This window comes from Calliphora vicina, chromosome 1, assembly GCF_958450345.1.
Source record: "Calliphora vicina chromosome 1, idCalVici1.1, whole genome shotgun sequence".
NCBI lineage: Eukaryota > Metazoa > Arthropoda > Insecta > Diptera > Calliphoridae > Calliphora > Calliphora vicina.
The window spans coordinates 93,057,949-93,075,000 of NC_088780.1; positions in this window are offsets into that span (position 1 = coordinate 93,057,949).

A 17,052-nucleotide genomic window follows, 5' to 3' on the forward strand; every position below is an offset into this window, starting at 1 on the left:
TTCTGAAGTTCAATTAGAAAATTCTGAAATATAATTGTAAATTTCTGAAATATAATTGGAAAATTCTGAAATATAGTTGGAAATTTCTGAAATATAAATAGAAATTTCTGAAATATAATTGGATAATTCTGAAATACAATTAGAATTTTTTTAAGAATAAATTAAAAATTCTGAAATACAAATGGAAATTTCTGAAATACAATTGGAAAATTCTGAAATACAATTGGAAATTTCTGAAATAGGATTAAAAATTTCTGAAATATAAATGGAAAATTCTGAAATATAATTGGAAAATTCTGAAGTTCAATTAGAAAATTCTGAAATATAATTGTAAATTTCTGAAATATAATTGGAAAATTCTGAAATATAAATGGAAAATTCTGAAATATAATTAGAAATTTCAGAAATACAATTGGAAATGGTGTAGTAACACATTAACTAATCATTTTTTGAACGCATGTTGTAAATTGTCTTGCAAATAGATTGTGGGGTAACTAGTTGTGTTTCGAAACTAGTTACATGTACTGCGGGGCATCTAGAAATGTAAATGTGTGTTAGAGGGAGTATTTATTTTTTGTTGCTGTGTTACGCTTGCGCCATAACAATCTGTAAAATATATTTATTGTCTGTCTGTATTTATTTATTTTTGAAAATAATTTAAAGTATTTAAAGGCACTTAATTTATTGTTGTTGAATTGCTGTTTTTTTCTTCTACAATATTGACAATATAATTAAAAGAATTTCATATGAAATATTCAATATTCAGTATTTTTAAAATGACCTTTTCTCAAATTTTTTACATTACTATACATATGTATATTATTTGGATTTGACAAATATTCTTTTTGCCCAGTAATTTATTTTTGAAGTGGATCTGTTTTTTCTTTGTCTTAACTTCTTAAACATCTTGCTGTTTATTTACTTTTGTTAAGTACTTTTCTCAATTATAACTTATTTCTTTTAAATAAATATAAAATTTACATATTTAATTGAGTTTTTTTTTTCATCAGCTATGTTTTAAATAATGCATAGTTGAAAGAGTTTATTTTTTTATTTATGTGTGAAATAAATGCAAATAATATTGACAAAATATACAAATGTATGTATGAGTAGTATTTAGTTAAATAGTTTATTTGGAGTGCAAATTTAAACATTCAACACAATTGTTTTATTTATTGATTCCTCATTCTAAGTTTTCAATAACAACAGGTGACCTTTAAAATTAATTAAAAGTCCAAACAATTTTGGAGTAATAAATTTTTCGTTTTGTTTGTAATATATAATATTTACTTTAACATAGTCTAAGAAAAGTTTATGTAAAATATTTCTTTTTTATTTATTTATTCTTTATTGAATCTTTATTTTAATAAATTTACAATAATTACACTGTCCAACAAATTGAGACTTTTTGATTGGAACAGAATAGTGACCCTATAATTCTGAAAGGGCATGTTGAGTAGATCAGTCCAGCTGGTCTGATTTTTTTTTACAGTGGGTCAAAGTTTTAATTTTTTGGTCAAAGGAAGAATGATATTAATTGAAAAAAATTTTGTAAGTTATTGTCTGAGAAAATTCCTATTGTCAGAGTTATATGGTGGAATTTTATGAGGATTTTAGGGGTCAATTTGATCCATTTTTTGAGCAAATCAAAAGAAATCCTTTCAAAAAGGACATTTAAGCATTAAAATATTCCACAAAAATGTTTTCCGAAAGATTTCAGTGAGGGTCTACAAAGTTGTACGGTTAATTAGAAAAACTACACGCCACCTTTGGTATCACATTTTAAAAAAAAATCGCCAAAAATCTATTTATGATCCAAATGAGCTGATATTTAAAATATAAATAGTCCTTGAGAAGTTTTTTTAGACATGTCGGGCCTACGGAGGTTCAAATTTTTTTTTTTTAAATATTATCTATATTTACAATAAAATTTCGAATACCATAAAAATAACTTGCTAACAGTTGTCTCGTCCCTGTAAAAAGTTACATGCATACAAATTTGGAATATGAACATGGAATATATAAAAAACAAGTAAGAGTACTATATTCGGCCGTGCCGAATCTTAAATACCCTCCACCTAAATATGATGGTATAAAAACTGAAATAATATAACAATTGTAAGAAAGACTAGTTTACGCAGAATATATTTTATTTCAAATGTACAAAAAATTGTATCTAATTCAGTATTAGACCGTATGAAATTTAACAATTTATATACTTAATAATTAGTTAATACGTTTGGATCAACATTTTTCCCTTTTAACCTCAAGTGAAGAAACAGAGTATAAAAAAGGGTATACAAATATATTTAGACAAATTTCAAAATATTTGGTTGCGGGACTTATGACCTATTATCGTTCGATTGCCATAATAAATTTTAACGTGATTTTTATGTATTTATATTTAAAAAATCTTGTAGTACGATTCTTGGACACAAATTATTGATCGGTGTAAAATTTTGGTTCAGTATAGATATACAAAGTAACATTTGCAATGCCAGTATAATAAGCATTTCATATTATGAAGATAAACTGGAAAAGTTGTTAAAAAAAGACTTACTTTAAAAAAATATGTATAACCGTCGACTTAATATTAAACAATAATCTTAAATACGAGTACATATAACAAACATTTATTTCAAATATTTAGTATTAGAGGCAAACTTCATATAAAATTTGAGACAGAATTAATTTAAAATATTTTTGACAAAATGTATTTAAATACCCTACACCTAAATATGATGGTATAAAAACTGAAATAATATAACAATTGTTAAAAAGACTAGTTTACGCAGAAGATATTTTATTTCAAATGTACAAAAAATTGTATCTAATTCAGCAATTTATAACTGAAATTCCTATTAGAACGTATGAAATTTAACAATTTATATACTTAATAATTACGTTTGGATCAATATTTTTCCCTTTTAACCTCAAGTGAAGAAACAGAGTATAGAAAAGGGTATACAAATATATTTAGACAAATTTCAAAATATTTGGTTGCGGGACTTATGAGCGAGCTATGACCTATTATGATTCGATTGTCATAAAATATTTTAACGTGATTTTTATGTATTTATATGAGAGCTGTGGCCAATTATGGACCAATATTCACAAAATTCAGTATTATTTTTGAATACAAATTACTGATCTGTGTACTATTTTGGTTTAATATATGGATGCTATGACCTATTATGGTCCTAAGTATTTAAGGCCTATTTTTGTAGAATTTCATATAAACAACGCTATTAGCAAGAGTGGACCTTATATGGGAGCTATGCCGAATTATGGACCAATATTTAAAAAATCTTGTAGTACGATTCTTGGGTACAAATTACTGATCGGTGTAAAATTTTGGTTCAGTATAGATTTTTTTGGATATTTGTGCAGGCTAATGTGTTTTCCGGAAGTGGTTCTTATATGGAGGTTATGACCAATTATGGGCCTATTATCATAAAATTTGGTACATTGATTTTTGTATATATTGAATAAATTTGTTTTGAATTTCAACCTGATAACTATATTTGTAAGAAATTTATGAGGATTTTAGTGATTTTCGGGAGTGGACCTTACATGGGAGCTATGGTTAAATATGGACCGATATTCACAAAATCCAGAAGTATGATTACTGGATACAAATTACTGATCTGTGCGTAATTTCATTTTGATATCGATATGTTTTTAATATTTTTTAAGGTTAATATCTTTTTTTGGAAATGGGCCTTAAAGGGGAACTATGACCAATTATCGGCCAATCTGCATAAAATTTGGTACAGTGATATTTATATATATGAATACAATTTTCGTCGAATTTTAGCATGATAAATGTATTTATAAGAGATTTATGAGTACTTAACTGATTTTTGGAAGTGGACCTTATATGGGAGCTATGGTCAAATATGGACCGATATTCACAAAATCCAGTACTATGATTTCTAAATATAAACTACGGATGTGTGTGAAATTTTGTTTTGATATTGATATTTTTTAGATATTTATGAATTTAGAATTAGGTACAGCGATTTTGGTATATATGGGGATTAATTTTGTCGAATTTCAACTTGATAGCGACATTTATAAGACATTTATGCTTATTTAAGAGATTTTCGGAAGTGTACTTTATATGGGGGCTATGGTCAAATATGGGCCGATCCACGAAAAATTTTACAACTTTTTTTACCACGAAACTTATTTTTGCTGAATTTTCTATGGATATTCGTATTCTGTATGCATTTATAGACCATAGAACCATATTTCGGGAAGACATTTGTATGGGGGCTAGGAGAAAGCATGGACCGATTCTTATAATTTTCAGCAGAGTTACTCCTTTTATCATAAAAGTAACGAGTGCAAAATTTTTTGATATTAGCGGCAATATATTTACAAAAAATGTCCAAAAATATGTGAAAATTATCAATTTTTTTTTGAGGTTGTCCCACATTTTAATTCATAACTTTGGTTCCACTGTACCGAGATCGCTGATTTTCAATACCAAACTGCTTAGGATAACAATAAACATTTTCCTTGCAACTCTACTAAGTTTGTTTGCGTATTTTGGACGTGAGCGTGTTTTACACAGACGGACATGGCTCAATCGTCTTAGAATTTCATAAGGATCAATAATATATATACTTTGTTGGGTCTTAGATGAATATTTCTCAATGTTATACACGGAATGACAAACTTATATATACCCTCATTCACCACTTATGGTGGTGGAGGGTATAAAAATTTAAATTTTTCAAAAGGGAGCAAGGGTAGTGAATCTTCTGATGAATAAATATAAGCTTTTGGTATAAGTAGTTGATATTGGTAAAAACCTTAGGACTTGATGATTAAAAGTTAAGTGAAATGAAATAATTTTAATTTAAATTTAGAAACTAAAAAATTTTAATATAGGGATTTTCCATGAACAAAAATAAAAAAAATTTAATTAATGTAAAATTTTAACGGTTACAGATATTAGAACAAAATTTGGAAGTAATGTAGATCCAAATGTTCTTTAATCAATAATTTTTGACATTTTTGGTTTTTAAATACAGAAATTCCTATAATGGGGAAAATAAGTTCCAAAAACTGAGTTTTTTTTAGAAAAGTGAATACAGTGACGTTTTTTACCGTGTGATCGAGGATCGGTGCTTTGCCTTTTTAGAATTTTTTACTCAAATCTAAAATTTTTTAAATTGGCAAAGTTTGGATTGGTCTGAGGGCGACTAGGTCCGCTTAAGTGAGCCAAGTTTTACTTTACACACATTTGCATTAAGTTATCGTTTCAAATCATATACAAATTTTATATAGTAACGAAGAAAATTTTTTTCTAAAAAAAATATAGGTACTTTTTTGGAAGAAAATATAAAAAATACGGCCTTTTTACTTTTTTCAACATTTAATGCATGTCAATTTTATAGGTACGAGATAACTGTTAGCAAGTTGATTTGATTTGATTTTATTTAGAATTTTATAGTAAATATAGCTGACATTTTTAAAAAAAAATCGAGCCTATGGAGACCGCCATGACGGCATGAAATAAACCCCCACGAAATAACACCCCAAAAATAAAATTAAATAACCCCTCAAAATTTAGGGCCTTATTTCATATGCAATAAAACCCCAGTTTTGAAAATGAAGTAAGACCCCAACGATATGAAATAATTCCCCAAACAGAAATGAAATAACACCCCATTATTGGGGTTTTATTTCATATGAAATAGAACCCCAATTTTTAAAATGAAATAAGTCCCCAAACACAGTGATGGTGATCAAAAACAATTGGGGGTTTCAAACGGTCATATAAGGTCATATTTTCATAATGTCCGATAGTTTCAACACATTTTTGTTGTTTTTCAAACAAAAAAGTTTTAATCTAATAGAACTATTTTTATTGTTTTTTGTTTGAAGTACAACAACAATTTGTTTAAACTATCATAATATATAACTTAATAGCAGACCGTTTGAATGCAAGAAATGTGCTTGTAGCTTTCTCATTTTGTGTTGAAATCTCTTTTAAGATGAAATAAAAACTATATCTATTTGAATACGAAATATATTTAGATTTAATGAGATTTGTTAAAATATTGATTTGTAAATATATTTTGAAAAAAATAAAAAATCGCGCGATTTTTTATTTTTTACACAATTTTTCAAAATTTCAAACATTACAGTAATTTACAAAACAATATTTCAACTAAACTTGTTTTAAGTTAAACCTTATAGCTCTTACTAAAAAATTAGAGCATACTAAATATACAAATTTCCTATGAAAAAGCAGACATTTTTTAAAATTAAAATCTTTTTATTTTTATTTATTTAAATATGAGAAAATAAATTGAATTGCTTTCTCGGAAAGTATTTTAAAACACTATTAGAAATTTAGAAAAAAATATTTTTCAACTCCCTAACATACAACTTAAGTTTCACAAATTTTACGGAAAGAATATCTTATTAAGCTCATTGCAGATGTACCGCCTCATAATATTCCTGCAAGATCTTCGCATTCGCCCTTAATTATATTAAGATCCTTTAACTCCTAATACAATTCTTCTTCGTTCTTGTGGTTGTGCTCAACATAACTCCTGTCAAGTAAGCAGTTACCAGCTGTTAGCACCCTTACTCTTGTATTGCATAGTTGTATAGTTGTATAGTTTTATTCTTGCATTTACTTGTACTATTGAATAAAAAAGTCATTCTGAACCCAGTTTTAATTTCAAAATAAATTTTTATTCTTTAGAACTTTTTTTGCACTGCGAAATTATCACGATCTTAACTCTGCGAAATTATCACTTCAACTGATATCACAATTTGGTTTTGTGAATGGTAAATACAAGTTGTTAATATATGGGGACATAATTTACAGATTTTTCGTTTTCTTTATAAATTAAAAAATGAAATTATCCCCCAAAATTTATATTGGGGACTTATTTCATATTGATTTTTTGGGGTATTATTTCATATGAAATAATCCCCAATTAAAAAAGTGAAATAATACCCCAAAAAAAGAAATAACACCCCAAAAAGCGTTGTTATTGCTATCTGTACTAATTTTTGGGGGATTATTTCATTTTATTTTTGGGGGATAATTTCGTGGGGGGTTATTTCATGCCGCCGACCGCCATATCTAAAAAAACAACTATTTTTCCGAATCGCCGATGTTCGACTGGAGTTGCTCAGAAGCTATTGAGGGGTTTTGTAGATATTATATTGCATATATGCAGTATATAAAATATATAGGAACGGCCCTAGAATACATCCCTGTGGTACACTAGTGGATATTTTTCAACGTGGCGAGATCACATCTTTTGATCTGATTTGGAAAGATCTTTCTTGTATGTAATTTTTAAGCAGTTTATGTATATTCGCAGGTAGTATATAAAAAACTTTGAAATCGGATATGAAACAAAAAAAATGCACGTATTAAAAAATTTTACATGTCGAAGGTACCCTTCTCCAGGAGCCCCTTTGGAGATTTTAATATCTAAAACTAGAATAATCCCCAAATGTTATTCCGATCGGACCAGCCGTTTAGAAATGTCAGATTTATTTCCAAAAAATATTGATTCTGCCCCACTGTGTACTGCTTGCTCTCGAAGGTTTTCCGAATAAGTGTAGTAATCTGATGTACCTGTTTGATAGTACTATGCTTTCTGCTGAGACCAATATATTTTCTTAGTAGATAATTTCTCAGATTAGATTTATCTTTAAGTCGACGTGAAGACTTCTTCGGCACTGATTAAGTTTAGCCTTTAAGCTCGAAGATCGCGAGTGTTGACGTCTGAGTGTTCTCTTTTCTTTAATAAGAGACTCCATGTTTCTAGGACAGTTTGAATGTCTGTAATTCCCCAAGATGACTGGGGCGTAGACACTTTAACAGCGTTTGTTAAAATATCTGTAAATATATCGAAAGCGGATTGTATTTCATATTCATTTTTTAATTAGATGTTCTGTGGCAAGTTTAAGCTAACATATACTTTATTTATACTTTAACCAGTTCGTCTTCTTGTTATGGAAACAAGAGCAATAGTTTTCTAATTTAACTGGAACTTCTAATAACGTTAAAACTGTAGGTGAGTAGTCGGATGATAGGTAAAGCAAGGGATCACTAAAATAAATTCTCGTTTTGTATTTTTGATTACAGCGAAGTCAATTAGATCGGGAATCTTATTGAGGTCTGAAAACCAATAAGTAAAAAGCATGTAAATTAAGGAGCTAACCTGGAAACTTTAAAAAGCTTTTTATGGTAAATGTTAACAAATCTGTAACTAAAGTCACCGTTAAATTTAAAAACAAAAATTATAATTACTTTTTGAGCTAAGTGGTGTTTTCTTATGCATGCCTTGAAGCACTCTTGCGGGTTAGGGGGTTAATATTTAAAGCGTATTGTATTTATCAGTAAATTATTATTTAAATATAACAAAAATTAAACAAAATAATCTTAAACTAAAATGACACATTTTTTACGCACATATTTTTCACATGACCAACATTTTTACATTGAATACAAATATTTAAAATTTCCATTTATTTGAATAAATGTATTCAAATCTGCAGTATGTCATAAATAAAATTTTCTAATACATAATGTTGCCAAAAAGTCAACCAATCAAATCACGCAATAAATGTTAAATTTGAAAGATACATGTACAAATAGTATCTATCTAACAGATACCCATATGCTTGATGCCTGCTTTTCATTTCCATAAAATTTCCCAAAACTACAGAAATCACTATAAATACAATGTTTGTTGCCATTTATAAGCTTCAAATATTAAATGATCCTTGATGATGACACATATTCAAGATTTTCTTTAGAATAACAAAAAATAAACGTGACAAGAATGTGTTTAAGATTGCTTACTTTATACACATCCTTCACAGGCCCAATAAATTAATTTTAAATTGCTTAATTTTTGGTTAAATTTGTATAGTTTCGTAGTTACTGACTTACATACTCGTACATATTTTAAAGGCAACAAGCGAAATTTTATTATACAAAGTAGTGCATAGTTTGATGTGAAATATAAAGTCATTGAACTGGAAAACTATGTAATAATAAATAAATAAATTACTTGTTTGCCACCATAATCTGTTAAATTTTTGTATGCTCTATTTTTACATGCCAGCTTTAATGGATATTTTGAAACATTTTTGTACAGTGATTTGAACACAGCATTACACTAACTATAAATAAAATATGAGTAACTATTTTTAAAAGGATTTATTTCAACATTTGGTTTCTTTTTTTCTTTCTTTGACACAAAACTGGAAACTTCAAATAAAATCCGATTTTGCTAAAATTTCCAGGCTTTGTTTTTAGATGACGGAAAATAATTTTAGACCTTGGAAGCATCGAAAGTCACAAAAGGGGTCCTTCTATTAACATTAAAATATCATTAATTACACTGTCCAACAGCATTTTTGCAACAGAAGAGCGACCCTATAATTCTGACAGGGCATGTTGAGTATATCATTATTATAGTCCACCTGGTCTGAATTTTTTTTACAGTGGGTCAAAGTTTTAATTTTTTGATCGATGGGAGCATTATATTAACTGAAAAAAATGTTGTAAGTTAATGTCTGAGAGAATTCTTATTGTCAGAGTTATATTGTAGAATTTTATGAGGATCATTTTTGTGGAACATCTTAAACCTCTAGCTCCTCTCTTTAGGGGTCAATTTGACCCTTGAGAAGATCTACAAAAAAATATACATGTAGCTTATCGCTTTAAGGCAAGAGTTATTTATTTATTTTTTTAATTTTGTTCGATCTTTTTTTAGTTTTTTAGATATGTCGGTCCTACGGAGATTCGATATTTAATTTTAAAATACCATTTATATTTGCGATAAAATTTCAAACAACTTGCTAACAGGCATCCAAAGTTAGAACATGTAATAATTGCTGTATTTTTTAAGTTTTTTCCAAAACACAATTTGCATGGAATGTATAAAAAACGTTAAAATTTTTCAAAAGGAAGCAATGTTTGTGGAGCTCCTGATGAATAATTATAAGCATTTTGTATAAGTAGTTGGTAATGGTGAAACCCTTAGGCTTTGGAGATTAACAGTTCAGTGAAATAAAAGAATTTTATATATTTTTCGGACGCCATTTACCTTAGAAACTAAAAAAAATTTTAATATAGGGATTTTCCATGAACAAAAATATAAAATTTGAATTAATGTAAAATTTTAACGGTTAAAGAACAACAAAATTTGGAAATAATCTAGATCCAAATGTTTTTAAAGCAATGGCATTATAATTTTTAACACTTTTTATTATCAAATACCAAAATTCCTAATAAGGGGAAAATGTGTTCCAAAAACTGAGTTTTTTGGAAAACACACTACTGCGACGTTATTTACTGTGTGATAGTAAAATAACTTTGTACGTGTTTAAATAAGATATAGGGCTATACATGCATAGAGCTTTTTCGAGGATCGGCGCTTTGTCTTTTTAGAATTTTTGCTCAAACCAAACATTTTTTTTAAATTGGCAATGTTTGGATTGGTCTGGAGGTGACTAGGTCCACTTAAGTGAGCCAAGTTTTACTATCCACGCTTTTGCATTAGGTTCTCTTTTAGGATCATATACATATTTTATATAGTCCCGAATAAAATTTATTTCTACAAAAGTAAATATATAGGGACTTTTTTGGGAAAAACGTAAAAATACGGCCATTTTTACATGTACCAACTTTGGATGCGTGTAATTTTTATAGGGACAACATGATTGTTAGTAAATTATTTTTATAGTATTCGAAATTTTATCGCAAATATAGGTGATATTTAAAAAAAACTGTAGGCCCGACATATCTAAAAAACTAAAAAAAGATCGAACAAAATGGTGGCGTTTAATTTTGCTAATTAAGCGTAAAGAGCTTTATTTACAACTTTGGTGTCTTGTAATGAATCAATTTTTTTTTTCAAGTTATATTTTTTTAAATAGTCATAATGTTTAGTAAACAAAAGTTTACCTAAAACAACTAAATCAAAATATTAATTATATTATGTTAATGAGGGTCTTTCCCTGTCGTGTAATTTCCATATTAGTACAAAAAAATACAACAGTGTTACCTCAATTTATAAATTCATGTTACACTAATTTATTATGTTTTATTCTTCTTCGCTTTATTCAGCATCTTCTATCATGTATATCTTCTTACAAAAATTATACATGATGATAAAGATAAGAAATATAAGCATATTTTTGTCTCTTTTATACTAATGATTTAGTTATGATTAAAGTATAAAAGCTTTTTTTTTATATATGTATATACATATGTATATGCACCGATATGCATATTTCTGAAAACGCAATAAGAGGTCTGATGTGAAGTTACAAAACCACTATAAGATCTTTTCAATTCTGGCAGTGAAATATTAAACTATAAAATCGGAAGATTAAAAAAATACATTAATTGAAATAAAAACGTGGTATTTTAAATTTAAAACTTTTTAGAAATTTATAAGTGAAAACTTTTTTTCCACATCGCTTTAAAATTATTTGGACCAAGATAAAAGTATTCCAAATCCACATTTTTACCATTATCTAAGACAACACTTTATTAAGGTAATTATTATAATTAATAGAATTATTAGATTTTATTCTAAAATGTTGTTAAATTTTATAGAAAATTTAACCACGACCTCTCGAGTGCCTCTACGACCTTAAGCAATATTTGGGGTTACACGTGACATGGTCAAGGCATTTACTCGAGAGCAGATCCTTTTAATTCCCGTCGAAAAATATCCAAAGGGATAATTGATGTTTCCAGAATCTAAGCCACATATTTCATCAGTATTGCCTAAAACCAAGAAACACACAACAAGGTGTCATTGTTCCCATCTATCTAAAAGCCTATCTTCAGTTATGCGTATTGAATTGGACACCGCATACATTCATATATTCAGGCCTATCTCACCAAACACAAAACTCAATAACTTTTATATAAATACTCAAACATTCATTCGAACAACATATTTCTAACTTAAAATAACTTAATAACTAAAATCTAATAGCTAAACTTATGTCTTATCTGAAATCTATATTAACTAAAATCTAATCAAATCTTATTGTAATATGCTAACGTAAATTTTCTAAAATATTATTTGAACTAAATATCTACATATATATATAGCTAGAGTAGTTTCTATTTTAATTATAAAAACAAATTAACTAAACCAAATTAAGTTAAATTTGTTAAATATCAAAAATACGAAAATAATTATAACAACAATTAATCCATTGATATTCAAACTTTAAAACCTATAACTAAAATGTCAATATTTTTATGATCAAATTATGATTATTCCTTTTATTGTATAATATTTACAAGAAAACTAATATGAATTACCTACTTACTTTATTTTGTCGCATTTATTTTTACTAATACTTTATTCCCTTTATTTTTATAAATACAATTAAAATTATAATTACAATTTAAACTTATATACTAAAACCAAAATAATACTACCATAAACTACGCTGTAAATCGAATCCAATTACATCAGCAGAAGGCCTTCCGCATCGTTGGAATCGAGACCCTACTGTAAGTCAAAATTGTATTTCTTTTCTTTATTTTATTTAACATATATTTGAGTAGTTTTTTTTTTTATTAATATTCATATGTAATCTCTTTATTTTACAACAAAGAAATTTTATCGCATGCTATGAATATTTGGTTTGAGCTAATTGTTTATGCTCACTTGCAGCTTTAAGATTTCTCTGTTGTTACATTAATTACTCTTATTTAATTTCACTTTAAAAAAAAAAAAAAACTTCTGAGATGTAATGTTGGGTGTAAAGTTTTTTTTTATATATATTATTAAGAGTTTTGTTTTAATTTTTCAAATATAATGAAGTTTTATTGAAATGATTGGTCTGTAATTCTCTTTTAATGTAGAACTTCAGGGATAGAAGTGAGGTCAGTGTGTTAGGGTTTCTACCAGAAATTATAGCCACGGAAAGAAACACGGACGGGTGGGTTTAGAGGCTATGCTTTAACATCCTAGCTGATTTTAATAGATTTTAAGAAAATTGAGGAATTACTTTTATTATCCAAGGGCAATTAAATCGCACGTAGTTTTTTTTTGTTGTACATAATTTGTCCCATGGAACACGATCCCCGCCCATAACTCCCGATCTAGCTAGCTAGCCAGTACGTGCGTACAGTTCCTTAAAATGTGACCACACACAAATAGTTTAAATTAACTAAATTAATTTTTTTTTTTAAACTCTCTAAAATAACGACTACAACAGAAAATGGCGCCCAACGTGGGGCCCCGAAACATTAGGAATTCAAAATATTTTTTTTCTTTTAACATCTTTTAATATAATTTGTTTTGGGATCTCAACCTTATCATCATATTATTATTTAAAAATATAAATATATATATTTTTAGCTATACTTTCACATAGTGTTTGTCATTTTGTTGGTTTAGACCAAGAATAAAATATAATCAGCGTACAGTTGGAAATATTGTAAAGATTTAGGTTTTATATAATTCTTATGCAGTCCACTGTTTACTCAGACTATATTTATTCCTTTCTGTGTTTGTGAAGTATTTTCTAAAAATATATCTTAGGATTTGTTTAATTGTTAATTATGTATACACATTTATTTTAAAATAAAAGCATTGGAATTACGATTTTGTTGAATACGATATTTGCTAAGTCGTCCACTTTTCTTTTTTTTGATTCATGTTATATTTCAATTAACTAATTACTCAAATACGAAAGCCTCAATTTTCCGTAACAAATCTTAAAATTTTATAAACTTAATCACACAACCTTACTGTATATCCAAATGAAGTTCTGCAGATATAATAATTTTAATATAATTAATTTAAAATGTCACTCGTTCACAGTAACGAAAATATTCCGTCTTTAGCCGACGACAATAACTTGCGTCAATGTTTCATTTGCAAAAAGGACTATGAAGTTGATGACGTCATAGTTTCTACTCCTTGTAGTCACATTTTCCACAAAGACTGCATAGTTAACGTACTCAAGGAAACTCAAGGTTGTCCTACATGTGGCAAAGCCTGTAGGCAAACCAAATTAAAATCGTATAACATATTAGCAGATGCTGAAAGGCAGACTGATGTTACACCAGCTCCATCAAATAACAATAACCCTAACCAAGGTGCAATACCCAAAGCTCCCACGCAAAATCGAAAGGTTAGACGTAATATATTAAACAATACAATGGTTCAAACTCCTGGTTTTAATCAAAACATAGGTTCAGTAGATAGTTTACTTAACATTTCTCAGCGAAATTCAATTGCTCAAAATGTACCACCAAACCAGAATATTAGCGATAATACACTTCAATTCCTTATCAATGAAGCTGTTAAAAATCAATTGTCCTCCATAAATTTAAATCAAAATACTACATACAGACCCAGTTATGGTAATCAAATTAATACAAATCAAAGTTCACAAAATCGCAATAATGATAACGTGTCTCATAATAGTAATGCTAGACAAAGTTTCGGTAATCGCAATTTCAACAATAATGTCAATAGGAATGTAGCACACAGACAAAATATTAGAAGGCCACAATTTAATCAAAACATAGATCTAACGACAGATAAAGTTTCAAATATAATGTCAGGTTGGCATTTAAAGTTTAGCGGACAAGAAGAAGATGGCTTGTCAGTGGATAATTTTATATATAGAGTTCACGCACTTACAATTCAGAGCTTACGTGGTGATTTCGATATACTATGTAGACATATCCATTTACTTTTTAGTGGAAAAGCAGTGGATTGGTTCTGGCGCTTCCACCGTACATCTAATAGGTTAGACTGGGATACTTTATGTTTTGAACTTAAAAACCAGTTTCGGGATCGCAGAACTGATTTTGATCTAAAAGAACAAATACGAAGTAGAAAGCAAAGAATGGGTGAAAAATTCGACTCATATTATGACGCAATTTTACAAATTGCTGATCGTTTGCAAAATCCCATTAATGAATTCGAACTTATCGAAATTATTAAGCGAAATTTAAAACCAGACGTTCGTAAAGAACTATTGCATTTCGAAATTGACTCTATTTCCCAATTAAAAGAATTTGTACGTAAACACGAAATACTTGATGAGGAATTAGATACTCGTAGGTCGAATAGAACTTTTATTCCTCGCAAAACAGTATCTGAAATTGAGTCAAAAATTGTATGTGATGAAGAATCAGTTCAAATAGAGGAAATAAAAGAAGTTGTGTGTTGGAACTGTTTAGAAAAGGGTCATCGTTTTGATGATTGTTTGGGCGAAAGAAGAATCTTTTGTTATGGCTGTGGAGCACCAAACATATTCAAACCCAATTGTACCAAGTGCAATAATTTCTCAAAAAACTACCAGACCAACAACAAACAAAAACAGTTTCAATCCAAAGCTACCCAAATGTAAAGTCTTTTGGATGCCAAACAGATACATATATACAAATTGACAGTTCAAAATCTTCAGAATTAAAGTTTATTCCAAAATATTTAAAACCATATCATGTGAGACTGAAGGAATATAAAGAAGCCAAATTTAAAATTTTTAGTGAAGAAATTACTGAAATAGGAATTATCAAAAAAGTTAAAAGAAATACCAGAAGATTAAGAGAATATTTTAAACAAATTATTAGAAACCGCAAAAACTTTTGCTCAGCTATAGTATCCAATGTGAATCAGTTTGATATACGACCATTTACCACTGTGCGAATTTTTAATGAAAATGTAGTTGGTCTAATAGATACTGGGGCTACAGTTTCTTGTTTTGCAGCCGATTATGCAAAAGCATTTTTAGAAAACAAGAATAATACTTATACGAAATTTAAAATTAATTTGAAAACTGCTGATGGGACAAATCACTCTGCTGTAGGTAGTGTGACAACATTAGTAACGTTTCGAGAAGAGACTAAACCAATAACATTTTTAATAATCCCACATTTGACACAAAATTTATATTTAGGCGTTGATTTCGTTAAAACATTTGGTCTAGCTAAAGACTTATTTATAGGACATGTAAATAATTCTTCAAATTCTTACATGGCTGAAGTAGATGTTGATGACAATTTTCATATACTAGACGGAGATCAGAAAATTAGACTTGATAGTGCCATTAATTCTTTTCCCTCATATTCGAAAGAAGGATTAGGAAGAACATCTCTGGTCACACATTCTATAGACACAGCAGACAGCAAACCAATTAAACAAAGATATTTTTCAATATCACCAGCAGTTGAAAAACTTTTATTTGCAGAAATTGATCGAATGATTGAATTAGGAGTGATCGAAGAGTCGCAAAGTCCGTGGTCATCGCCTGTGGCTCTTGTGCAGAAACCGGGTAAGGTCAGATTGTGTTTGGACGCTAGAAAGGTTAACAGCGTTACGGTTAAAGATGCTTATCCTTTACCTCTTATCGATGGAATTCTCAGTAGGCTCCCGAAGGCAAGATTCATTTCGAGTCTTGACTTAAAGGATGCTTTCTGGCAAATTCCATTAGACGATAGGTCAAAGGAGAAGACAGCTTTTACCGTACCGGGTCGACCTTTGTACCAGTTCATCACAATGCCTTTCGGTTTATGCAATGCGCCACAGACGATGTCCCGGCTTATGGACAAAGTGATCCCCGCCCATTTGCGTACTAAAGTCTTCGTTTATTTAGACGACTTGCTTCTCATAACGGAAACATTCGACGAGCATGTATTATTATTGCAGGAAGTGGCACTTTATATCCGAAAAGCAAATTTAACAATTAATATAGAAAAAAGTAAATTTCTTCTTAAGCAAGTTAAGTATTTAGGACATATTATCGGCCATGGCATGATTAAAACCGATCCGGACAAGGTTCAGTCCATCCGAGAATTCCCTTTACCAACATCCGTACGACAGCTTAGAAGATTTTTAGGTATTTGTGGTTGGTACCGACGTTTTGTCCGAAACTTTGCAACACTGACGACACCCCTGACGGACATGTTACGAAAGAACAGAAAGTTTAACTGGTCCGACGAAGCAAAATCTTCATTCGAAGAGCTTAAAAATTCCCTTTGCTCTGCACCTGTGCTGCATAACC